General features: G+C 47.5%; 1 protein-coding gene across 1 annotated transcript in view; it reads right to left on the bottom strand.

The window, feature by feature from the left end:
• Window positions 1-25,154, bottom strand: part of LOC144761117 (putative inactive glycosyltransferase 25 family member 3) — a 165,393-nt gene that overhangs the window by 30,339 nt on the left and 109,900 nt on the right. The window lies entirely within an intron of this gene.

Raw genomic sequence — 25,154 nt, 5'->3', positions numbered from 1 at the left:
AAGTAGAGCTCTTTTAACATCTAAGGTGTGTAAAGCCCTTTCTGCTACCGAGTCTGGGTTTTGGAAAAACACAGGTAGCTCGACAGACTGATTGAGGTGAATAGGAGTGACAACTTTTGGGAGAAATTTTGGATTAGAACTAAGAACCACTTTGTTAGGATGTATTTGAAAAAATGGTTCTTGTATAGTGAAAGCTTGAATTTCACTTACTCTTCTGAGAGAGGTGATGGCAACAAGGAAAGCAGTTTTCCATGTTAGGAATTGCAACTCGCATCTATGTAGGGGCTCGAAAGGGGGTCCCATAAGTCTGGTAAGGACAACATTTAGGTTCCACACAGGAGAAGGAGGCAACCTGGGTGGGATTATCCTTTTCAAGCCTTCCATGAACGCTTTAATCACGGGAACTCTGAAGAGAGACAGATGTCTGTTTTGTAAATAAGCTGCAATTGCTGCAAGGTGCAGGCGTATGGAAGAGTAAGCCAAATTAGACCTTTGTAGATGTAGAAGGTAACAAATGATATTCTGGATGGAAGCATCCAGGGGGTCAATTTGATTATTTGTGCAATAAATTACGAATATTTTCCATTTAGCAGCGTAACACGCTCTGGTAGTGGGTTTTCCGGCGTCTTTAATAATGTCCATACAGTTTGGTGGTAGGTTTAAATAACCAAACTCTAAGACTTCAGGAGCCAGATCGCCAGATTCAGTTGGTGCGGGTCTGGGTGCCTGATTTCGCCATGGTTCTGTGTTAACAGAGATGGGGAGCCGCAACTTTTGGTGTGGAACTAGAGAGAGTTCCAGCAACGTGGTGAACCACGGTTGGCGTGCCCACGTGGGAGCTACAAGGATTAGTTTGAGCGACTCTTGTCTGAGCTTGCGCACCACTAATGGAATTAGTGGGAGAGGCGGAAAAGCGTACGCAAATCTGCCTGACCAGTTCATCCAGATCGTATTGCCTTCGGACAGTGGGCGTGGAAACCTGGCGGCGAAGGCTGGGCATTTTGCATTTTCGTGGGTGGCAAATAGGTCTATGTGTGGATGACCCCACTGTTGGAAGAATGGCTAAAGAACTTGTGGATGCAATTCCCATTCGTGAATCTGTTGTGACTGCCGACTCAACAGATCTGCTATCTGATTGTGAACTCCTGGAAGGTGTTCCGCTAGCAGATGTATGTTTTGAGGAATGGCCCATCTCCAAATGTCTTGTGCACGCTGGGACAGTTGCAGAGAGTGTGTCCCCCCTGTTTTTGAATATAGTACATGGCTGTCATATTGTCCGTCCGGATGAGGACAGCCTTGCCTTGCACGTGAAGTTGGAAGGACTTGAGTGCTAGGAATATTGCTAGCAGCTCGAGATGGTTGATATGGAGTAGCCGCCGTTGAGCGGTCCATTGACCCTGAGTGGTATGTCGTAGGAGATGGGCTCCCCATCCTGGGAGGGATGCTTCTGTGTGAGCACTACTTGTGGAACTGGCTCTAGGAACGGCCGTCCCTTTGTCAGGTTTTTGGTGTTCCACCATTGCAGAGAGCGATGTGTGCGGCTGTCTACCACACCAGGTCTGTTAGTTGACCATGAGCTTGGTTCCACTGTCGTGCTAGACACACTTGTAACGGACGCATTTGCAATCTTGCGTGAGGAACTACGAAGATGCAAGATGCCATCATGCCTATTAGTGTCATGAACACTCTGGCTGGGAGAGACTGCTGGTGTTGAAAAACAGCAACTAAGTTTTGAATGCTCTGTATCCTTGCTGAACTGGGATAAGCTAGAGCTGTAGTCGTGTCTATGGTAGCTCCTAGATACTGATGTACGTGCGAAGGCTCTAGGTGCGACTTGGTGTAGTTTATTGTAAACCCTTAGTTGTGCAACGTTTGGATCGTCTGATGTGGGTGTGTGTAACACACTGACTGGCCGATTTTGCTTTTATGAGCCAGTCGTCCAGATAAGGGAAGACATGTATTTGTTGTCTCCTGAGATGTGCCGCTACTACTGCAAGGCACTTTGTGAACCTTGCAGCGCAGATCGTGATTGTGGCAAAGAGCGAGGAAACGGATTAGGGGTTGAATTGTAAACCCCCCTTGAGGATTTCTGCAAGCTGTGGTTCTGTCATCACTTCTCGCGTTTCCCGCTTCGCGGGAAATGCTCGCAGGACCTAGCACCTTGGGCAGAACTTGTGGAAAGGACTACGGGTCCCAGGAGGCTCAGTGGAGCAGTGACAACCACCCGCCACGCCCAGCAAAGAGAACCAGGTGATTAAAATCACCACTGGAACCGCGCATCGCGGGACGCGTGCGGGCTAAGCCCGGGCAAAGGGCGGGCCCTCTCAGGCCCTCAGAGGCCGAAGGAGGCTGGGCTGGGCCCTTTCATTTTCCTTTCCCGATTGGCAAGCAGAAGCTTAAGATGTATTAAGACTTCTATCACATGCACAGAAGTAAGATGACTCTAATATAGCTATTACCTTGTTGTCATGTTATAAAGGTCGGGCTCGACACCGGTTGTGCTTAACCGCTGCTATTGATTAATGGTAGTTAACTTGGTTTTGTCAATTAACCCATAACAATGCCAGCGACCCAAAAAGAAGCAACGCCTCCTCTAGGAGGAATTAACCGAGGCCCACTAGATAACTATATATTTAGGATTGGTAACGATGCCGATAGGGAGACAATGCTCGCTGAACGCCGGGCAGCAAGACGCCGCTCAGTGGAGCTCATGAAAAACAAACGCTCGTCTATGGGCGCGCTATCGCAGGCTATCTCCCCAGCTCCCAATCCTATTTACGACAAAGAGGGCCCCGTTGTATCCCCTGCAGATAGCATCCCACTAATTTTCCAGGATAGATCTTCCACCCTGCCAGTAATTAGATCTCCTACCCTGCCACTAAATAGCTCTCCTACATTACATGGCTCAATATTCTCTGTTAACTCAAACCCCTGAGGAGGAATTATCGTTAGATATTACACCACCAAGAAATACAACCAAACAAAAGACAAAAAAGACAATTAAGTCAACCCCTATTCCGGGCCCACCCCCGAAAAAAAGACAGAAAAGAGGCAGTGCCCAGAATAAAAATAAAAATAAATATACCAACATTACTTCTGGGAGTAATAAAGGCATAGTGGATGATCCATCACTAGCTCGTATAGCTGTTACACCTCCGTATATACCACCAAAAGATGCGTCCACTACTGACCTAATGAGTAATATGGATCATTTAATCAAATCTCTCATATTACCTATAGTAGAAAGGCTGAAAAGACTAGGTTTACAATTGGGAATTTTGGACCAAGTTATGGGGGAAATCAAAGAGGCCACGAAAGATCTAAAAAAGCCGTTCATACCCCTCTGAAACCGGTCCCAGCCCCAAGTAAAGCAGATAACGACGCAACTAAAACTGCGAATCTACTCAAAACAAAAGTTGCAAAATTGACCCCCCCCCAAACCAGTAGCAACTAATACAATTATAAAGTTGAATGATAAGGAAGGCCGTGTAATAGTGAACTCGATCCCTCCTGGGGGTGCCCCAAAAGAAAAAGCAAAAGAGCGTACTAGGGAGTTTCCACCAAAAAAACTCACTGTGGAGTTGCCGCCTGAAGCGGTCCCATTTGTGGTGGTATTAACTGGAGTACCATCTTTGACGGAGGGGACTAATGAAGCCGAATACCAACTAAGGAACAAAGTAGTATATTGGCTAAAACAGAATCGTCCTCTCCCTCCAAACCTAAATGGGAAAATTTTGTATGTCAGACGCCTTCCGTGGATAGGGCACAGGAAAAAAGATATAAAGGGTGACATAATAATAATAAATTTCAAAGACAAAAGGGCAGTTGGACACATCATTAACTGGATCCCACAAAGTGCTAACAACACAATAAATACATGTGCCCTTACATATTTTTATCCTAGAATTCCAACGACCCTAATATCCAATGTGCAATCATTGCTTCATCCCATTGTAAACTACACAGAATCTCCAATCCAAAATCAGAAGGGTTGGCCAGGATATCCACCCTTAGAGTTGGAAGGTTATCCTAGGCCTCTAGTACCTAAATTCCGACCAATGCCCCGGCCTGCTGGTACTAATAGAAATCTGCTGACTTATAGACAGACTGATTGGCCTAGGCAACCATTGCTGAATTCTGATGAATACCCTAGGTACCCGTTATATCAGTACCCCAAGTATCCAATTCCACTCTATAATCGTTATGCAGTAGTGTCAGACATGGAGGGAATCGACTGACTTGACGGAGAGATGATAGCGGAAAACAGCCTTGAAAATAGTTTTGTTAGCCCGCAAATGGTTCTCCCCATGGTTACTGGCCAACAATCTTCAAATGACACCATGTCTACCCAGCGCCTTAAGCAACCCTGTGTGATAGACACTGCGATTCTCCCCAAATCTACGATCGCAGGCCAAAATGACCTTTCTCTTGCTTCCAAATTAAAACAGAATTGCCACTCCAGAACTATTAACACACTAAAAACATGTATTGGGGGGCATGAAGGGACAGAGACCAAACATCGTATCTCTGTTTTGTTTTGGAATGTCGCAGGGCAACGGGCAAAGGTGACTAACGATAAATGGATAGAATTCATTCCAAACTTTGAGATTCTAGCATTTGAGGAGACCTGGGCATGCGAGGCGATACACATGGAGGGATATAAGACCTACTTCTCGCCCGCCAAACCATCCACCTCAGGCAGAGCGAAAGGGGGACTAACAACCTACATCTCCAACCTTCTTATTACGACCAAAGTTGTACCCATTAAACTAGATCTACATTTCCAGATTCTATGGATATGCCTCAACAACAAGGAAAATTTTCTTGTGGTCAACTTCTATAACAATCTTACAGCTCTTGAGGCACTAAATGTGGGAACACTGATTAGATCCACTCTATTAACGTGTAAAAGAAAGACTGACAAGGATGTGATAATTATTTGGGGGGGGGACTTCAACTTGGGTCCTTGCATTTCTGAAGGTAAAGGTACCTGCGGCATAACAGACGAAGATGGTAACTCAATCACGCATTTTAAGCACTGCTCTCTAGGCAACCTCCTTAACGAACTGCTGTTTTTTCTCGACCTAAAAATAGCAAACAACACTAATAAAGAGGATCTGTCATTTGTCCCAACATTCCATGGGAGGGGACATCAATCAGTTATAGATTTCATTCTGGTCTCTAACGGTGTCAAATTGGCAGAAGCAAAGTTTACCCAGCATAAAATCCCACTGAGCGACCATACTCCGATCAGTATTTCTATGCTGTTGTCACAACATACAAGGAGTGGATATAGCTCCATTTTAACGCAGAACAATTTGGCCCTAAGTAGGATAAATAGTTACGCTTTGAAGTGGGGGAAAGTAGACCCTGCAGAAATAACAAAGCAGGTGGTAGCAAAGGCCCTTCCACACTTCATAAAATGCCTTAGTATGGAGGTATCTGACCAAGAAATCCTTTCCAACTTCGAGGCAATTCTTAAAACAGTAAAAGAGGCCTTTTGGATTGAAATTAAACAAAAACCAAGGCAGAAAAAAGGGTGGTTCAACCACGCATGTACGGTGGCATACTCTAATCTAAAAAGTGCCCTTAGAAAGACGGCCAGGATTCCCCATGAGGTAAAAACATTGCGTAAGACATATAACTTAGCAATTAAAATGAGGAAGAGGGAGTTAAAAAACCAACTTTGGGACCAACTGCACGAAAGCTGCAGTTCTAGGAATGCAGCCGCCTTCTGGCAGGTGGTCAAATCTCCTCTTCTAAACAATAACATCAATCGTCCGAATATCGAGATAGCGATACAAGAGAAAGACTGGGTTCAGCATTTTACTAAGATCTTTTCACATAGTCTGGACTCCCAGTACTCTGAAGACTCTCTATCTAACGACTTACCTAGTCCTTATCCTATCAACCTCCAATTTACAATGGTAGAAGTCGCACAGGCCTTAAAAGCCAGTAAAAGTGGGAAGGCGCCGGGTCCTGATGGTGTCCCAACCGACCTATTTAAAGCCCAAATGGACTTATGGACCCCCCTTCTCACAAGAGTCCTGAATGCTACTTGTAATGCTGGTTTATTGGAATCCTGGTCACGTTCTATATTAGTTCCCATATTTAAAAAAGGGGACAGGGGGTCTGTATCCTGCTACCGCCCAATCTCGCTTTTAGACTCCCTCGGTAAAGTGGCAGGTCGAGTCGTTTTAGAACTATTGCAAGATTGGGCGGAGGAAGGAAGAATCATCTCAGACCTACAATATGGGTTTCGTCAAGGGCTAGGGACCACTGAGCAGGCCCTGAATCTTTCCCTCTTAATTGATAAATATGTCTTCATTAAAGGTGGTGACTTGTACATGATCTACGTGGACTTATCATCTGCGTTTGATTGCGTCTCCCATTCTAAACTTTGATCCTTGTTGACCGATATGGGGGCGCCACCAAACGAAGTGAAGTTCCTGAGGGAACTCTATTCCAATGCCACAGCCAAAGTCCGCTATGGAGCAGGAGGAGAGTTGACAGAGGATTTCCCTATAGAAAGAGGGGTGAGGCAGGGATGTGTCCTGGCTCCCCTTCTTTTTACTTTATATACCAATGGGCTAGAAAGAGAGATGCTCGAAAACTCCCAAGACCTTCCAATGGTGGAAAATCGCCCAATCCCCGCATTACTGTATGCGGACGATACAGTAATACTAGCCCGCACCCCAATTGAACTACAAAAGAATCTGGATAGGTACTCAAAGTTTATGGAAGGTCTGGATCTAAAAATAAATATCAGCAAAACCTTCGTTACGAGGGTGGGTTCAAGTCGCAAAAACAAAATGAGGGGGATCTACCTAATTAAGGAAAAAATAGCGACTACTGACAAATATTGCTATCTAGGCATAACAATTGACCACACATTTTCATGGAGAGCTGCTGTGGATACCCGCAAGTTGCTTTTTCTAAGAACCACAGCAGCCCTAACTAATTTTGCTAGAAAGCTGGGGAAGAGAGCACCCAAGGAAATGTTAAAGATTTACAGAGCCAAATGTCTTTCTGTGGCTCTGTACGGGGCGGGCCTTTGGGGTTTTGTTGCACTCGACAGCATTCAACGGGTGGAAAACACTTTTCTTAAATACCTACTTGGTGTACCTGATAGTACGGGCACCCTTGCCTGCCACATTGAGCTAGGTCTTTTATACATCACGGACCTAGCAAGAATTGAACCATTGTTATTGTGGCACAGGATATGGACTTCAGAAAAGGCAATTTTTACCCAGCATATTCTTTCCGATTGTATGAAAATGGATGATGCCAGTAACTCAAGGTGGCTGCGTTATGTAGCGAGATTTTTTCAAGATTTGGGCTGGGCCCAATACTACTCTAATCCCTCCCTAATTAGTGAAGTACCGAGAAAGGTTCTTAAAAAGAAGTGTTTGGCTCATCTAGAGGCTCTGAGATTAACTAGTGAAATTTCGAAACCTTCTGTTACTCACGCCTTGCTTATACAAACGGAACCTTCAATACAACCATACCTCACCCATAACACCACGAGTTACGAACAACATCTGCTGATAAGGTTTAGAATGAATTCCTTCCATAGATTGGTCACATACCCTACAAGAAATAATTGGGCAAAAGTACTCCCCCCTTGTCCTTGCGATGGGCACTCGCTGCAAACCACTTCCCGTATTCTATTTTTTTGTACATTTTATTATAACCTCAGGAAAAAATGGCTTGTACCTTTTCTAAGGACTATTGGTTTTAAACAATATCGTCCAGCATTGCTGTTCCTACAATTGTTACAGGGTGAGCGTTTGATTTTCTTAGTGGCAAACTTCCTCAAATGTGTTGTCAGCCACCGCTTAACCCTCGAGCAATCACCAGAACAAACTGAAAGCTTAATTTTATTGTGAGAAGTTGGCCTGGTAGGGGATGTTTCCAATTCTGGAACCACCTACTACCTGACCAAACAATCCCCTTATGGTGTCTGGTTGTAAGTCAACCTTATTAGACAAGCTATCCTAGGGGTAGCATGGACTAAGCAGCCTAAAGGCTTAACTTAAGAGGTCGTGTTAAGCGAGCTGTTTTACCACATACAATCCTGTAATACCAAATGAAAGGACACCACACAAGTATATATTATAAAAATATATGTGTTTATTACTAAAAACAATCCCCAGTATTCTTTATGAATAAAGGGGCACAAGCGTTAAATCAAAAGCACTGTTTAAACATACAAAGTTGCACAATTATGGATGAGGGCAGGGGGCCACTCAAACCATATACTAAACAAGTGGTATAAGAGAGGCCACTCGAACAGTGGTTAGGCCTAGGGCCTAGGGAATCGCTGGGAGCAGTCAGGACAAGCAATGCTGAAGTCGGGAATGGCCCTCGGGATTCGGGAGATGTGCGGAAAGCGCACGCATGCACCAATGTTAACCAATGGTGCGTAAAAGTCAAATAGTTAAAGTTTAAGGACACTTCCGCTGAACCTAGAGGAACAAAACTTAACACACAGACCCTAGAGGTGTGCACCAGTGTGGAAACACCGGCGGAGCAAAGTTACCTCACCCACAGGAAGTGGGTGCACAGGGTCGAAGTGGCGTCGGGTTTTGACACGCAGGCTCTTGGTGCTTGAAGCTGAAAGGGCTGCAGGCAGGGTGAAGACGAAGTGTCCGGTGGAGTCCAAGGGTGGACTCAAGTTGTAGAGTACCTGAAAGCAGAGGGGACAGAGTCTGGGTCACTCAGCAGTGACCAGGGTGGAACCAGGACGGAACCAGGCAATGTCGGGCGCAATCAGGTGGTCGTCGAGGCGCTTCTCTTCGCTGTCACGTGGGCTCTGGGGCATCTGCGACGTCCAGGAGCAGGTCACGATCTGTCCCATGCAGGCTCTCACCGTCGGTGCAGTCGGCTTCCGGTTTGGAGCAAACAAGCCTTGGTAAGAGCAATCCACGCGGGATTGGAAGATGGCGTCTCACTCGGACCAGGAAGGTCAGAGTCGGGGCTCCCTTTCAGGGGAGCTGGTGTGGATCTGGAGCAACCAGAATCACGAGTCTTCTTTTGTAGTTCGTCGGCACAGGGACCACAAGCCAGCTGGCAAGTGACCGGGCCAACGCGTTGAGCCAAATCGTGCCAAAGGGCCCCACGCAGCACTCGTCGAGTGTGGAGGGCTGAACTTCGGCTCAGGAGTAGCTCAGGGTGGGGGCTTCTCAAACCCCGGTGTACAGCTTCGAGGGTCACTCGTGGGCTGCACGGTCAGCGTCTCGGGGTCACTTCAAGATGGCGTGCCCCATGCTTCCGGTCGCCTCCACGGGTCTCAGCTTTGCAGGGACTGTGGATCGGGCTGTTAGAAGCTGGGCAGGCTTGATCTCGTCGATCTCAGTCGCTCGAGTTCCGGCGGGAACTGCAACCAAGTAGACGTCGAGGGCTGGATGGTGCCTGCTGCTGCAGGGTGGTCACTCCTTGACCACAAGGGAGATTCTTCGGGCTTCCACATTGAGATGGAGGGCGAAGGGTCCAGAATATCGTTTCAAATGTTTCTTCCAGGAAAATCTGATGTGCATTGGCACTGCTCCCACTCTTATTCGAATCTGGTGGGCGTGATTACCTGCTAGGTCCCCTCCTATGGGTGGGACCCAGGAAGTGGGTGGATACACCCCCTTCCTTTGATCCAGGCCGCCCTGGCACGAGGGCTGGAGTGCCCCAGAACCGGTTTGGCCGGATTATGCAAGGGGCAGCCTTGTGCGCCCCAGGCAGTGTCTGGTTTCTTTCAAACCTCCCTGCTACAATACACTATCTCCTGTCTGGAGGGCGGTGACACCCTCCTGTGACAGGAAACCCTTTGTCCAGGACCCCCTTGACTGGGTTTCGGCCAGCTCCAGGGGTCCAGACATTTGTCTGTGGCAGAGGCATCCATTTTGTGGATCTTAAGGCCTTTGGAGAAATCAACCGCATTAAAGTGAAGTAACATGTCTTACCCCTCTAGAGGGGTGGAATGCCATCCCCGTCGCCAGAACTGGCGAGGGGATGGTATTCCAAAGCGTATGACACCTTACACGACATGTTTTGATAAAGCCAAACCAGAGTTGCTAAATAACCGCGAGGATTATAAGGCACTTAATAGTATATGGTATGGCATTATCCTGAAACAGCTTAGGGATTTGTTCCCGACGGCTGCAGACAGGCTCAGCTCATGCTAGAGCTCCATCTCACATAAAAACCATGCACCCAGCCTCCAGGATTGGTGAGGCCTGTCTATAGGAGTGGCTCACAGGTTTACATGTGTCCAGATATAGGTTTAGACATAGGTATACTATATCTAAGCAAGGGGTGTGTACACCACCTTACCCCAGCTGAGTGATCAGCCAGTTGTGTCAATTTAAGAACCAGCCAGGGGTGGCAAAAGATATGCTGCAGCCCCTGGTAGGCCTTAGTGGCTCCTGTGCCCTGTGCACCTATAGTGCATTCTACAGGGGCTGACAAGGAGTCCATTTCCAATTGGTATGTACCTAGGGTACATGGAATCCATTTTACAGAGAGAGCAGATGGCCTGGGGCCCTGATTAGCAGGGAACCAGGTCAACTAAGTCAAAAAACCAGCTAAACACAGGCAAAAAATCTGGGGTAACCATAGTCAGGTAGCCACCTTCCTACATAACCCCCCCCCAAACGAAAGGAGATAAGGCTATCCTTGGCCAGGTAAGCCTATATTGCCTGAGTGGCCATATAAGGAAGTACCTGCACTAGCATGGGTACCCCCTGTCTCATGGTCCACTAAGCAGTCCCTCACCCTTTGGGTATTAGAGGGTCTCCACCATAGGGAATCACTACCTTGGGTGTGTTTATGCAAAGTTAAAGGCTGGTTTGGATATGGAGTATTGAAGCGAGGCTCTACTAATTTAGGGCTTAGCTTCCTCCAATTATCTTCCACCATGTGTGCCTTTCTTTCTTTAACTGAGTTGCACTGTGCTCTCAGGGTCAACCTCTGGCTACCTAAAGCTGGAGGCTGGGTCCCTCTGTTTGGCTTGCTGGAGGGACAGTTCAGGTTTGGGCCCTTTGGGTCCCAGGTTTGGCTGTGCCCAACAGAATCCATCTGTGGGAGGTCCCTAACTGTTTTTAAGGGGGCTCCCTTAGGAGTTTTTAAAGTTTTCACCTTACTAGGGCGACTAGTTTTGGTGCACCTAATCTTTTGATGGGGGTGCTTTATTTGACAGGGGGCCCTCTGGGTCTCACTGTCCTTCTTGTCCTCTGCAGCCCTGGGCTGGCTAAGGCAAGGTAGAGAGGGGCAGGTTACCTGCTCCAGACTGGGTCCCACCTGAGAAGGGTCCACCGACATCAGAGGTTCTGTCAGGCTAGGCCCAACCACCTCTGGGGCAGCTCCTTCATCAGGGGTAAGATCAGTTCCCTGAGGAGGCTGATCCTGTCCTAAAGTCTGGTGAGGGGGAGATTTCTCTTCCTCCTCCATGCTCTCAGTTTGTGTGGAGTTATCCATCCTTTCAGGTTTCACAACACACGTGTCAGTTTGAGTTTGGGCTGTGGCCATCACAGCCCCACCAACCTTTTCAGGAGGAGACTCAGTTTGGGTTTCTGCTGTTATCATAACAGCTTTGCTATTCTGTTCAGGAAGAGCTTTTGCTAAAGATGGGGCAGGGAGTATCTCCGCCCTACCAACCTTTTCAGGGAGGACATCTTGAATTGGGGCTGTAGCCATTACAGCCCCACTAACCTTTCCATTGGAATTTACCATCCTAGAATGGATTTCCTGTTCAACCCCAGCCCAGGCTGAGATTTCTAAATCATTACCCAGTAGACAGTCTACAGGCAAGTTTGGGGACACTGCCACTCTCTTTGGGCCAGTGACACCTCCCCAGCTGAGACTTACTACTGCCATGGGATGATTTGTTTGGATGCCATCAATGTTTATTACCTGGTATGTGGCACCAGGTAAAAGTTGCTTAGAGGGGACTATGCCATCAGCCACCATGGTGATGCTAGCCCCTGTGTCTCTAAAAGCTTCAACTCTTAAACCATTGATGATGGGTTCTTGTCTATACTTGCTCAAAGTATTTGGGCAAGCAGAGAAGTTGGCAAACCCCATGCCAGCCTCATAAACAAGATCATTGGGTGATGGGGACCTGGATAGGCCAGGGTCCACCTGATTTCCAAAAGTAAACCCACCCAGATTCCTGGGTGTGCCTCCACTTCCTGGGGGATTACTGCTGACAGTAACAGGAGGTGTTGAAGCTGGCTTTGGAGGTATGTTTTCTTTATTGTTATTCTTGGGACAACAGCTGTCTGTTTTGTAATGCCCAACCTGTTTACAGGCATAACAATAAGGCTTTTTCTCAGTTGAAGAAGTGTCTTGGGACCCACCCCCATTCTTGGAGTTTTGGGGCCCTGGGGAAGTCTTTTCTTTATTTTTATCCCCACCCTTATCTTGAGGCTTGGTAGACTCCTTCTTCTGGTTACTGTCCTGATTCTTAGGCCTAATCCTGGTTCTGACCCATTTGTCTGCCTTCTTTCCCAATTCTTGGGGAGAGGTCAGATCAGAGTCTACCAGGTGCTGGTGTAAGAGCTGGTTCTGACAATTACTTAGGATCTGCTCCCTCATAATCAAATTATACAATCCTGTAAAGTCATGTACTTTGCTGCCATGTAGCCAACCCTCCAGAGCCTTAGTGGCACACTCCACAAAATCAGTCCAGTCTTGAGTCTGTGCTTTCTGGGTGTCTCTGAACAACAACCTGTATTGCTCAGTGGTTAGGCCATACCCTTCAATGAGAGCACTCTTCAAAACAGAGTAGTTTTTGGCATCCTCAGGTCTAACTGTGAGGAGCCTGTCTCTCCCTTTCTCAGAAAAGGAGTACCACAAAATTGCAGCCCACTGATTCTCAGGAACCTGCTGTACCATGCAGGCTCTCTCAAGAGCAGTCATCCATTTGTGGATGTCATCCCCTTCTTTAAAGGGGGGCACAATTTTGGTCAGGTTTCTATTATCATAGGCCCTGTCTTTTTCTCTTGGAAAATTGCTGCCACCAGTGACATCTAAGCCACATAATTTCTGCTCTCTTGCCAAGGCAAGTTTAGCTTGAGCTAAGGTAAGCTTAGCTTGACTCAGGGCTACCTCCTCTCTCTCTATCTGGAGTCTGACAGCCCTCATTCTAGCCCTATGCTCAGCTTTCTGAGAAGCACTCATGCCTCTCTCTGATTCTCTGGAGGCACTAGAAAGATGAGAGTCCCCTGAGGGAGATCTCACTCTTCTGTTGCCTGGGAGAATCACATGTTGGGTTCTGGGGAGGTGCTGGCCCTCTCCATTCCCCAGTAGGTCCAAGTTGGCCTGGCTAAGCCTACCAACTGGAACCTGGCTACCCTGATCCTGTACTTCTAAGTCCTCAACTTCTGAGTCCTCATCCAAGTCATCATCATCCTCCTCTTCAGGGGGATCAACTGCAGGGGGGTTCCCTCCAGTTCCTGTATCTAGGGAAGCTGCTTTTGCCCTCTCTAAGTCATCCTGTTCTAGGAGTTCTATCAGGGTCAGGCAGGTGGGGCTTCTGCCCCTTTTTAACCCTCTTGCTTTGCACAAGACAATCAAGTCTCTGCGGGTTAGTTTGTCATATCCAGAAGTTGCCTGGGTAGGGTCAACTGTCACAGGACTAGACCCTGAGGCCTTTCCTGTGTCGGACATGGTTACTAGTGAGGTGTAAGTGGTGCACTTACCTACACTAAGTGTTTTCCTACTGGACCTTGCTAGTGAGTTGTAGTCAGGGGTGTGCTACTCCCTTCAACCTACAACTACTAAGTTCAGTAGAACTTAATATGCTAAGCTTTTGATTTTATATGTACCTAGAGGTACTTGATGTGATCTTTCAATTTGATATAAAGATTGCAATGGTAAAACAACAGCAAGCTCAAATCCGCACCGCTGCTCACCAATGTGAGAAGTTGGCCTGGTAGGGGATGTTTCCAATTCTGGAACCACCTACTACCTGACCAAACAATCCCCTTATGGTGTCTGGTTGTAAGTCAACCTTATTAGACAAGCTATCCTAGGGGTAGCATGGACTAAGCAGCCTAAAGGCTTAACTTAAGAGGTCGTGTTAAGCGAGCTGTTTTACCACATACAATCCTGTAATACCAAATGAAAGGACACCACACAAGTATATATTATAAAAATATATGTGTTTATTACTAAAAACAATCCCCAGTATTCTTTATGAATAAAGGGGCACAAGCGTTAAATCAAAAGCACTGTTTAAACATACAAAGTTGCACAATTATGGATGAGGGCAGGGGGCCACTCAAACCATATACTAAACAAGTGGTATAAGAGAGGCCACTCGAACAGTGGTTAGGCCTAGGGCCTAGGGAATCGCTGGGAGCAGTCAGGACAAGCAATGCTGAAGTCGGGAATGGCCCTCGGGATTCGGGAGATGTGCGGAAAGCGCACGCATGCACCAATGTTAACCAATGGTGCGTAAAAGTCAAATAGTTAAAGTTTAAGGACACTTCCGCTGAACCTAGAGGAACAAAACTTAACACACAGACCCTAGAGGTGTGCACCAGTGTGGGAACACCGGCGGAGCAAAGTTACCTCACCCACAGGAAGTGGGTGCACAGGGTCGAAGTGGCGTCGGGTTTTGACACGCAGGCTCTTGGTGCTTGAAGCTGAAAGGGCTGCAGGCAGGGTGAAGACGAAGTGTCCGGTGGAGTCCAAGGGTGGACTCAAGTTGTAGAGTACCTGAAAGCAGAGGGGACAGAGTCTGGGTCACTCAGCAGTGACCAGGGTGGAACCAGGACGGAACCAGGCAATGTCGGGCGCAATCAGGTGGTCGTCGAGGCGCTTCTCTTCGCTGTCACGTGGGCTCTGGGGCATCTGCGACGTCCAGGAGCAGGTCACGATCTGTCCCATGCAGGCTCTCACCGTCGGTGCAGTCGGCTTCCGGTTTGGAGCAAACAAGCCTTGGTAAGAGCAATCCACGCGGGATTGGAAGATGGCGTCTCACTCGGACCAGGAAGGTCAGAGTCGGGGCTCCCTTTCAGGGGAGCTGGTGTGGATCTGGAGCAACCAGAATCACGAGTCTTCTTTTGTAGTTCGTCGGCACAGGGACCACAAGCCAGCTGGCAAGTGACCGGGCCAACGCGTTGAGCCAAATCGTGCCAAAGGGCCCCACGCAGCACTCGTCGAGTGTGGAGGGCTGAACTTCGGCTCAGGAGTAGCTCAGGGTGGGGGCTTCTCAAACCCCGGTGTACAGCTTCGAGGGTCACTCGTGGGCTGCACGGTCAGCGTCTCGGGGTCACTTCAAGATGGCGTGCCCCACGCTTCCGGTCGCCTCCACGGGTCTCAGCTTTGCAGGGACTGTGGATCGGGCTGTTAGAAGCTGGGCAGGCTTGATCTCGTCGATCTCAGTCGCTCGAGTTCCGGCGGGAACTGCAACCAAGTAGACGTCGAGGGCTGGATGGTGCCTGCTGCTGCAGGGTGGTCACTCCTTGACCACAAGGGAGATTCTTCGGGCTTCCACGTTGAGATGGAGGGCGAAGGGTCCAGAATATCGTTTCAAATGTTTCTTCCAGGAAAATCTGATGTGCATTGGCACTGCTCCCACTCTTATTCGAATCTGGTGGGCGTGATTACCTGCTAGGTCCCCTCCTATGGGTGGGACCCAGGAAGTGGGTGGATACACCCCCTTCCTTTGATCCAGGCCGCCCTGGCACGAGGGCTGGAGTGCCCCAGAACCGGTTTGGCCGGATTATGCAAGGGGCAGCCTTGTGCGCCCCAGGCAGTGTCTGGTTTCTTTCAAACCTCCCTGCTACAATACACTATCTCCTGTCTGGAGGGCGGTGACACCCTCCTGTGACAGGAAACCCTTTGTCCAGGACCCCCTTGACTGGGTTTCGGCCAGCTCCAGGGGTCCAGACATTTGTCTGTGGCAGAGGCATCCATTTTGTGGATCTTAAGGCCTTTGGAGAAATCAACCGCATTAAAGTGAAGTAACATGTCTTACCCCTCTAGAGGGGTGGAATGCCATCCCCGTCGCCAGAACTGGCGAGGGGATGGTATTCCAAAGCGTATGACACCTTACACGACATGTTTTGATAAAGCCAAACCAGAGTTGCTAAATAACCGCGAGGATTATAAGGCACTTAATAGTATATGGTATGGCATTATCCTGAAACAGCTTAGGGATTTGTTCCCGACGGCTGCAGACAGGCTCAGCTCATGCTAGAGCTCCATCTCACATAAAAACCATGCACCCAGCCTCCAGGATTGGTGAGGCCTGTCTATAGGAGTGGCTCACAGGTTTACATGTGTCCAGATATAGGTTTAGACATAGGTATACTATATCTAAGCAAGGGGTGTGTACACCACCTTACCCCAGCTGAGTGATCAGCCAGTTGTGTCAATTTAAGAACCAGCCAGGGGTGGCAAAAGATATGCTGCAGCCCCTGGTAGGCCTTAGTGGCTCCTGTGCCCTGTGCACCTATAGTGCATTCTACAGGGGCTGACAAGGAGTCCATTTCCAATTGGTATGTACCTAGGGTACATGGAATCCATTTTACAGAGAGAGCAGATGGCCTGGGGCCCTGATTAGCAGGGAACCAGGTCAACTAAGTCAAAAAACCAGCTAAACACAGGCAAAAAATCTGGGGTAACCATAGTCAGGTAGCCACCTTCCTACATTTATAGATTTAAATGCTTAGATATCTAAATTCAACTTGCAGGTTGCCAATCAAATACCATTCTTAGCCTGTAAATAATGTATTTTAAATGTATTATAAATGTTTATATGATAGTCTGTATTTATGAAATATGTATGTTTGTAATGTATGCTTTTATGATTTGCAACCAAAATCGAAAGCAATATAGAATTGAATTGAATTGAATTGAATTGAATACTCTTGGTGCCGTCGTCACCCCAAATGGAAGGACTGTGAACTGATAGTGTAGTCCTTCCAGTACAAACCTTAGATATTTCCTGGGAGGAGGATGTGAAAGTAGGCGTCTTTCAGATCTAGTGTAGCAAGGAAGTCTCCCTGTTGCAGCAGTGGAAGCACTTGTTGCAGAGTGATCATATGAAAATGATCTGATTGTATGTAATGGTTGAGGGGCCTGAGGTCTAGAATCGGTCTGAGTGTCCCGTCTTTCTTGGGAATTAGAAAGTACAGCGAGTAAGGAATATGCTACTTACCAGTATGCATCTGTTCTTGGCATAGAGGGCTGCAGAGTGGTACATTTATGAATAGATCGCCATCTGGTGTTGGGCTCGGATGATTGCACTTTGTTTTTCTTCTGGAGAAGTCTTTGTCGTCATAGATGACTCCTCCTCTCGGTGTTAGTGCGCATGGGCATCGGCTCCATCCTTAGATTGTTTTGCCATAGTAGGGTTAGATGGAGTAGTGTAGTGTAGTACATAAAGATATGCCCATGTAAGTGTATCTAAATAAGATAATGTTGGGACAGACACAGGTTTCCGGGGAGGCCGGGAGGGCATGTACCACTCTGCAGCCCTCTATGCCAAGAACAGATGCATACTGGTAAGTAGCATATTCCGTTCGAGGCATATGGGCTGCAGATGGTACATTTATGAATAGATTGTAAAGCAGTTACCTCCCTAGCGGTGGTCACCAGTGTCTGTCGCAACTGTTTGAAATAGAGTTTTTAATACAGCTTGGCCCACTCTGGCTTGTTGTGCAGCCTGTACATCAACACAGTAGTGCTTTGTGAATGTATGTGGTGTAGACCAAGTTGCTGCTCTACATATGTCATCTAGGGGAATGTTCCCTAAGAATGCCATAGATGCTCCTAGCTTACGTGTAGAATGAGCTCTAGGAGGAACAGTTAATGTTCTCTTTGCTTTAATGTAACATATTTGTATACATCTTACAATCCATCTAGCGATGCCTGCTTTAGAGATAGGATTGCCCTTATGTGTTGGGGAAAATGCTACAAATAGTTGTTTAGTTTTCCTGAAGTTGTGTGTTCTTTCTATGTAGTACAAAATGGCTCTTTTGACATCTAGTGTATGTAGAGCCCTTTCTGCCACTGTCTGTGGCTTTGGAAAGAAGACTGGTAATTCCACTGGTTGATTGATGTGGAATGCTGAAATTACTTTAGGCAAGAACTTTGGGTTTGTTCTAAGAACCACTTTATTCTGGTGTAACTGTAGGAATGGTTCTTGTATTGTTAATGCCTGTAATTCACTTACTCTCCTGAGTGAGGTAATGGCTATAAGGAAAGCCACCTTCCATGTAAGGAATTGTATTTCGCACCTATGCATAGGTTCGAAGGGTGGCCCCATTAGTCTGGTGAGTACTACGTTGAGGTTCCAGGCTGGGGAAGGTGGTAATCTTGGTGGAATGACTCTTTTAAGGCCTTCCATGAATGCTTTTATCGCTGGTACTCTGAACAGTGATATGTGTTGCCTGTTTTGTAGGTACGCTGCTATAGCTGCTAGATGTACTCTGATAGATGTGTATGCTAGATTACATTGCTGTAAGTGTAATAAGTAGCAAATAATCTCCTTTGTTGATACGTCCAGAGGGTTGATATTATTAGTAGTACAGTGTATAGCAAACCTCTTCCACTTAGCTGCATAGCATGCTCTGGTGGTGGGACGTCTCGCTTGTTTAATTATCTCCATGCAATTTGGGGGTAGATCTAAGTACCCAAATTCTAGGATTTCAGGAGCCAGATCGCTAGGTTCAATTGAGTTGGGTCTGGGTGCATTATTTCTCCATGGTTCTGTGTAAGGTGCATGGGTAGAATTCGTAGCTTTTGATGTGGCACTTGTGAGAGTTGCAGGAGCGTGGTGAACCACGGCTGTCTTGCCCACGTGGGTGCTACTAGTATCATGGTCATTGAATGTTGTTGCAGCTTCCTGACCACTAATGGGATTAGTGGGAGAGGGGGAAAAGCGTATGCAAATTTGTTGGACCAATTTATCCATAACGCATTGCCCTGCGACAGGTGATGTGGATACCTGGACGCGAAGCTTTGGCATTTTGCGTTCTGATGAGTGGCAAAGAGGTCTATCTCTGGTTGTCCCCATCTTTGGAAGAATGGCTGCAGTATTTGGTGGTGCAGTTCCCATTCGTGTATTTGTTCCGACTGTCTGCTTAAGATGTCTGCTATCTGGTTTTGGACTCCTGGTAGGTGTTCGGCTAACAGATAGATGTTTTGAGGAATGGCCCATCTCCAAATTTCCTGTGCTAGTCTGGATAGTTGGAGAGAGTGCGTCCCCCCCTGTTTTTGAATATAATACATTGCTGTCATGTTGTCTGTTCTGATCAGGACTGCTTTGTTGGTAACATGTATTTGGAAGGCTTTCAATGCTAGAAACACTGCTAGTAGTTCTAGATGATTGATGTGCAGTCTTCTTTCCTGCACACTCCACCTTCCTTGTACTGTGTATTTGTCCATATGTGCTCCCCATCCGGTGAGCGATGCGTCTGCTGTTATTGTCACCTGTGGAATTGGTTCTAGGAACGACCGCCCCTTGGCAATGTTTGTTATGTTCCACCACTTCAGAGAGCGGTGTGTGCGGTCGTCTACCAACACCAGATCTGTAATCTGCCCTTGAGCCTGATTCCACTGTGTCGCTAAGCATTCTTGTAGCGGACGCATTTGTAGTTTGGCATATGGTATTAGCAGTATGCAGGATGACATCATCCCTAATAGCTGCATGAACACTCTTGCTGTTAGTGAGTGTTGTGGCTGAAATCTTTGAATGACTGTAAGCATTGTTTGGATCCTGACTGGGTTGGGGTACACTTTGGCTTTTTCTGTGTCTATAGTAGCCCCCAGATATTGTTGAACCTTGTTTGGTTGTAGGTGTGACTTTGTGTAGTTCACCGTGAACCCTAGCTGGTGTAGTAGCTGAATTGTCCTTTGTGTGTTTTGCAGACACTCCTCTTGCGACCTGGCTTTTATTAGCCAGTCGTCCAAGTATGGGAAGACATGAATTTGTTGTCTTCTTAGGTGAGCTGCTACCACTGCCAGGCATTTTGTGAACACCCTTGGTGCCGTTGTGACACCAAATGGAAGGACTTTGAACTGATAATGTTGTCCTTCTACCACAAACCTGAGGTATTTCCTGTGGGCTTTGTGAATAGGGATATGAAAGTAAGCGTCTTTTAGATCCAGTGTAGAAAGAAAGTCCCCTTTCTTCAGTAAAGGAAGTACTTGTTGGAGCGTGACCATGTGGAAATGTTCCGAATTTATGTATGCGTTGAGAGGTCTTAGGTCCAGTATTGGCCTTAGAGACCCGTCCTTTTTGGGAATTAGGAAGTATAGGGAGTATACTCCTGTTCCTTGTTGGTGCTGTGGAACCTTCTCTATGGCATGCTTTCCTAGCAGGGATAGTACTTCTTGTTTTAACAGTGTCAGGTGATCTTGTTTCATTGGACGCTGTTTGGGGGGGATGTTTGGTGGGGTAGCTGTGAGTTCTAGGCAATAACCATGTTGGATAATTTGTCTCACCCACCTGTCTGATGTGATGTTTTCCCAGACAGGTAGGAACTGTGATAGGCGTCCCCCGACCGGTGTTATATGGTCTGGGGGGAGCTGTATGAAGTCACTGTTTTGGGGTTGGAGAGTTGCGGTTGTTGTTGTTTCCGCGACCTCTACCCTTGTTGTTGTTACCCCTGTATCCACCTCTACAATTACCTCTGGGTGATGTAGGTGTAAAAGAGGTTTGCTGTTGGTTTGTACCTGTACTTTTGGATCCTCCTCTATAGGTGGATCTACGAAAGGAACCTCTTTGTGTCGGCTGCTGCAATGCTCCCATTGATTTAGCCGTTTCTGTATCCTTTTTCATTTTTTCTAGGGCCTCATCTGTCCCTGTGCCAAAAAGTGTTTTCCCATCAAAAGGTTGATTAAGTAACGAGGTTTGTACCTCTTGTTTGAATCCTGACACTCTGAGCCATGCATGTCTCCTTAGCATGATGCTTGTATTTGTCGACCTTGCCGCAGTTTCTGCCGCGTCTAGGGCGCACTTTATTGAAGTGTTAGTAATTAACTTCCCTTCTTGTATAAGTTGATCAGCTCTCTTTTGATGTTCTTTAGGGAGATGTTTGATGAGTGTTTCTAACTCATCATAATGCGCTCTGTCATACCTTGCAAGTAGTGCTTGCGTATTAGCTATGCGCCAACTGTTTGCCGCTTGAGATGCTACTCTCTTGCCAGAGGCATCTATTAGCTTAGACTCTTTGTCAGGAGGTGGAGCTTCTCCTGTAGATAAAGAGTTTGCTCTCTTACGAGCGTTTGTGACCACTAGTGAGTCTAGAGGAATTTGCCCTTTAATGTATATTGGGTCTTTTGGAGCTGCCCTATATTTTTTATCAATTCTTGGGTTCAATACCCTAGCCCTCACTGGGTCTTTGAATATCTCTGATGTATGACTGAGAAGGCCCTTAAGCATTGGTAGTGTTCCTGATGTTCTTTGTGCAGTAGGTAGTGTTTCTAATAAGAAGTCCTGTATTTGAGGTTCTGCATGTAGGTCTACCTTATGATATGTTGCTGCTCTATTAATGAGTTGCGCAAACCCAGTATTGTCATCAGGAGGTGAAGGTTTTGAGGGATATGACTCAAGGTCGGTATCATTACCTGATCCCACATTATACTCTTCCCATGGGTCTGCCTCCTCTGGGATTGTGTCCTCATCATCCCCAGGGTGTCCCCCCTCCCCTGTGTCACTCTCTACATCTGTTGTAGGTGTAGATGGTCGTGTGGGAGGAATATTTGGCCTATTGTGAGGAAGAGGAGAAGATGGTGTGTGTCTAGGTTTGGGAGAAGAGGGAGGAGTTGTATTCGTCCCCATTGTTCTCTTCTTCGGATGAGTCTTGTCGTCCGAATGTTCATTCTTCCTCTTTTTAGGTAGTTCCGTGATTACCTTGCCAGTCTTTGGGTCAATAAACAGAGTCTTTTGTTTAGGATCATTCCCGTGTTCCTGTGTCGGTACCGCAGTTTTCGGGTCCGAAAGGTGTTTTTTCTTTTGAATGTCCATTTGTATTTTCGGTGCCGAGATTTTATTCGGATCCGATTTCTTCGGTATCGAAGATGTCCCCGGTGTCGAGGGTGTTTTCGACGCCGAAGCGTGCTTCGGTGTCGACATGGACTGCTTCGACTTCGAGCTTTCCTTGACTTGGAGCTTCGGTGTCGATGTGGTCCGTTTATCGGAACCGGAACCACTTTGATGGGAGACCGAGTGTTTCGGTTTCTGTTTCGTTGCCGGGCTCGAAGGCGGGGCGTTGGAAACTTTTTTCGGTTGTCTGACCGGGCTCGAAGGCGGGGTCGATACCGTTGGGGGTCTGTTTTTTGGTAAAGGGACGTCGTCACTCACGGTTTGTTGGACGTCGATTTCCTCGACGTCAGACTCGTCCTCTTCAGACCCCGCCTCGTCGGCCTCTTCTTCCTCCTCTTCTGGGTGCTGGTCCTCAAACAGCTCCGGGATTGCTTGTGACTGCATTCTCGATACCTCGTGTCTTCGGGCTCGACGGTTTCTAATCGTCGATTTTGAAGAGAACGCTGCACAGGCCTCACAGTCCCTGGATTCGTGTTCAGGGGACAAGCAGAGGTTGCAGACCTCGTGTAGGTCCTTGTGTGGGAACTTAGCACCACACGTTGGACATTTTTTGAATGGAGTCCTTTCCATGGACGCCGGGCTGGACTACGTCGAGTTTCTCGTAGTCGTCGTCCTTCGAACCGCGTCGGTATGGAGTAAAGTCGCGTTCGATAACGATACCGTCGATTTGGAAAGGAATACGCGCCGGTTATAACCTTCTTTGTTGAAGTCGGTCCGGAGCGCTTCGATCCTCATCCGAACCCGATGGCGGAAAAAAACAATCTAAGAATGGAGCCGATGCCCATGCGCACTAACACCGAGAGGAGGAGTCATCTATGACGACAAAGACTTCTCCAGAAGAAAAACAAAGTGCAATCATCCGAGCCCAACACCAGATGGCGATCTATTCATAAATGTACCATCTGCAGCCCATATGCCTCGAACACCCCTGTTCCTTGTTCCTGTAAAGGAACTAACTGAATCGCACCCTTCTGTAGAAGGGACAGAACCTCTTGCTGAAGCAGAGCTAGATGATCGGTAGACATTGGACGCTGTTTGGGAGTTATGTGTGGAGGGGTTGCTGTAAGTTCTAGGCAGTAGCCATGTTTCATAATCTGTCTTACCCACTTGTCTGTTGTAATGGAGTTCCAGACAGGCAGGAACTGTGTTAGTCTGCCCCCTACAGGAGTGGAATGCTGCGGGGGGAGCGTAGGGAAGTCATTGCTTAGGGGCAGAAGAGGCTCAAGTGTTGTTATTACCTCTACCTCTGCCCTTGGTATTATTGCCTCTGTATCCTCCTCTATAGTAACCTTTTTTGGAGGAGGTTTGTGTCTTGAAAGACGTGTTAGTGTCTGTTCCAGTTTGTTTGGAGCCGCCCCTGTAAAAGGAGCGACGAAAGGAACCTCGAGCTGGGGTAGACTGTAAGGCCCCCATAGACTTGGCAGTGTCCGTGTCTTTTTTCATTTTTTCAAGGGTAGTGTCTACCTCTGGGCCGAATAATTGGTTCTGATTAAAAGACTGGTTCAGAATGGTGGTTTGTACTTCTTGTTTGAACCGTGAGATGCGTAGCCACGCATGTCTCCTAATAGCGACACTGGTATTAATAGCCCTAGATGCTGTGTCTGTGGCATCTAGTGCGCATTTGATGGAAGCGTTAGATATTAACTTGCCTTCCCGTATGAGGTCAGTAGCTTGATCTTTGTACTGATCTGGGAGGTGCTCAAGCAATTTCTCCAATTGGTCGTAGTGAGCCCGATCATAACGAGAGAGGAGGGCTTGTGTATTAGCTATGCGCCATATATTGGAAGCCTGCGCAGCTATTCTCTTGCCTGACGCATCAATAATTTTGGATTCCTTGTCAGGCGGGGGTGCTTCACCAGAAGTCTGAGAATTGGCCCTTTTACGTGCATTGGACACCACCAAGGAGTCTAGTGGTAGGTGTCCTTTAATATAAACTGGGTCTGAGGGTGCAGGTCTATATTTCTTTTCAAACCTGGGGTTTAAAATTCTGGAACGCACAGGATCTTTAAAGACCTCGGTAGCATACTTAACCACTCCTCTGATCATGTGAAGAATTTGAGCGGATCTCTGAGACTGCTCAAAAGTATCTAAGAGAAAATCTTCCTCAATGGCCTCAGAATGCATGGGGACACCATGGTATGTAGCAGCTCTGTTTATTAGCTGGCAAAACCCAATAGTATCCTCAGGAGGAGAAGGTTTAGATGGGTATGAGGGTGCCTCAGGGACATCAGGGTCATTTGCAGGGCATGGAAATCCCCACCCAGACGCAGGTTTTGTGTATGGAAAATTCCACGTGCCCTCGCCTACAGGGTATGCAGTGTCTCCTTCCCCGTCCCCTCCACCCAAATCATATTCATCATCATTCTGTGGCGAATGTGGTGACAATGGAGACTGTATAGGAGAGGTCTGAGGTGAAATATAGGGAGGAGCGGGAGAAGGATTAGAGACAGGAAAGGAAAAGTGCAGAGGAGAGGTTGCACAGTCCTTCTTTTTGGCAGGAACCACTGGTGTAGGTGGTGTAACTGCAGGTCTCTTCTTGAGCGTTGTGGCACCAACATGACCGGTTTTTGGGTCGATGAAGATCTTTATCTGTTGAGGATCTGGTTGAAAAAGGTCCTCTTGAGGCACAACCTTCTTGGGCGTCGATGTTTTCGGTGCCGGCGTAGGCTGTCTAGTGTCCTTAGCCTTGGAAAGTATTAAAGCGTCCTGTGGCTTAGGTTTTGGCACCGAAGGTGTCGTTTTTGGCTTAGAAGGCATGTTCGAGGGCTTGGAGTCCTCAGAATCAGGCTGTGTGTTTTTCGGCACCGTGTGCGGCTTCGGAGCAGGTGCGTCTTTTGGTTTTGGTTTCGGGACCGAAACAGGTTTTGGTTTCGGTATCGGCACTTCTTTCGGAGTCGGAGCCGAAGGGTGTTTTGGCTTCGGTGCCGACCGAGTCTTGCTCAGTGACGAGGCACCGGAAGGCGGGGGACATTTTTTCAGAGCCGATGGAAGACTCTTGGTCGGTGTCGAGGCACCAGTAGGCGGGGAAGATTTCTTCGGAGTCGAGCCTGAGGGCGGGACTTTCGAAGTAGATGATCGGTCTCGACTGGGCCCAGTGGGC

The sequence above is a fragment of the Lissotriton helveticus genome, chromosome 5_2, assembly GCF_964261635.1.
Source record: "Lissotriton helveticus chromosome 5_2, aLisHel1.1, whole genome shotgun sequence".
NCBI classification, from domain to species: domain Eukaryota; kingdom Metazoa; phylum Chordata; class Amphibia; order Caudata; family Salamandridae; genus Lissotriton; species Lissotriton helveticus.
The sequence above is the reverse complement of the archived record's forward strand: the minus strand, read 5'-3'. Positions and strand labels throughout refer to the sequence as shown.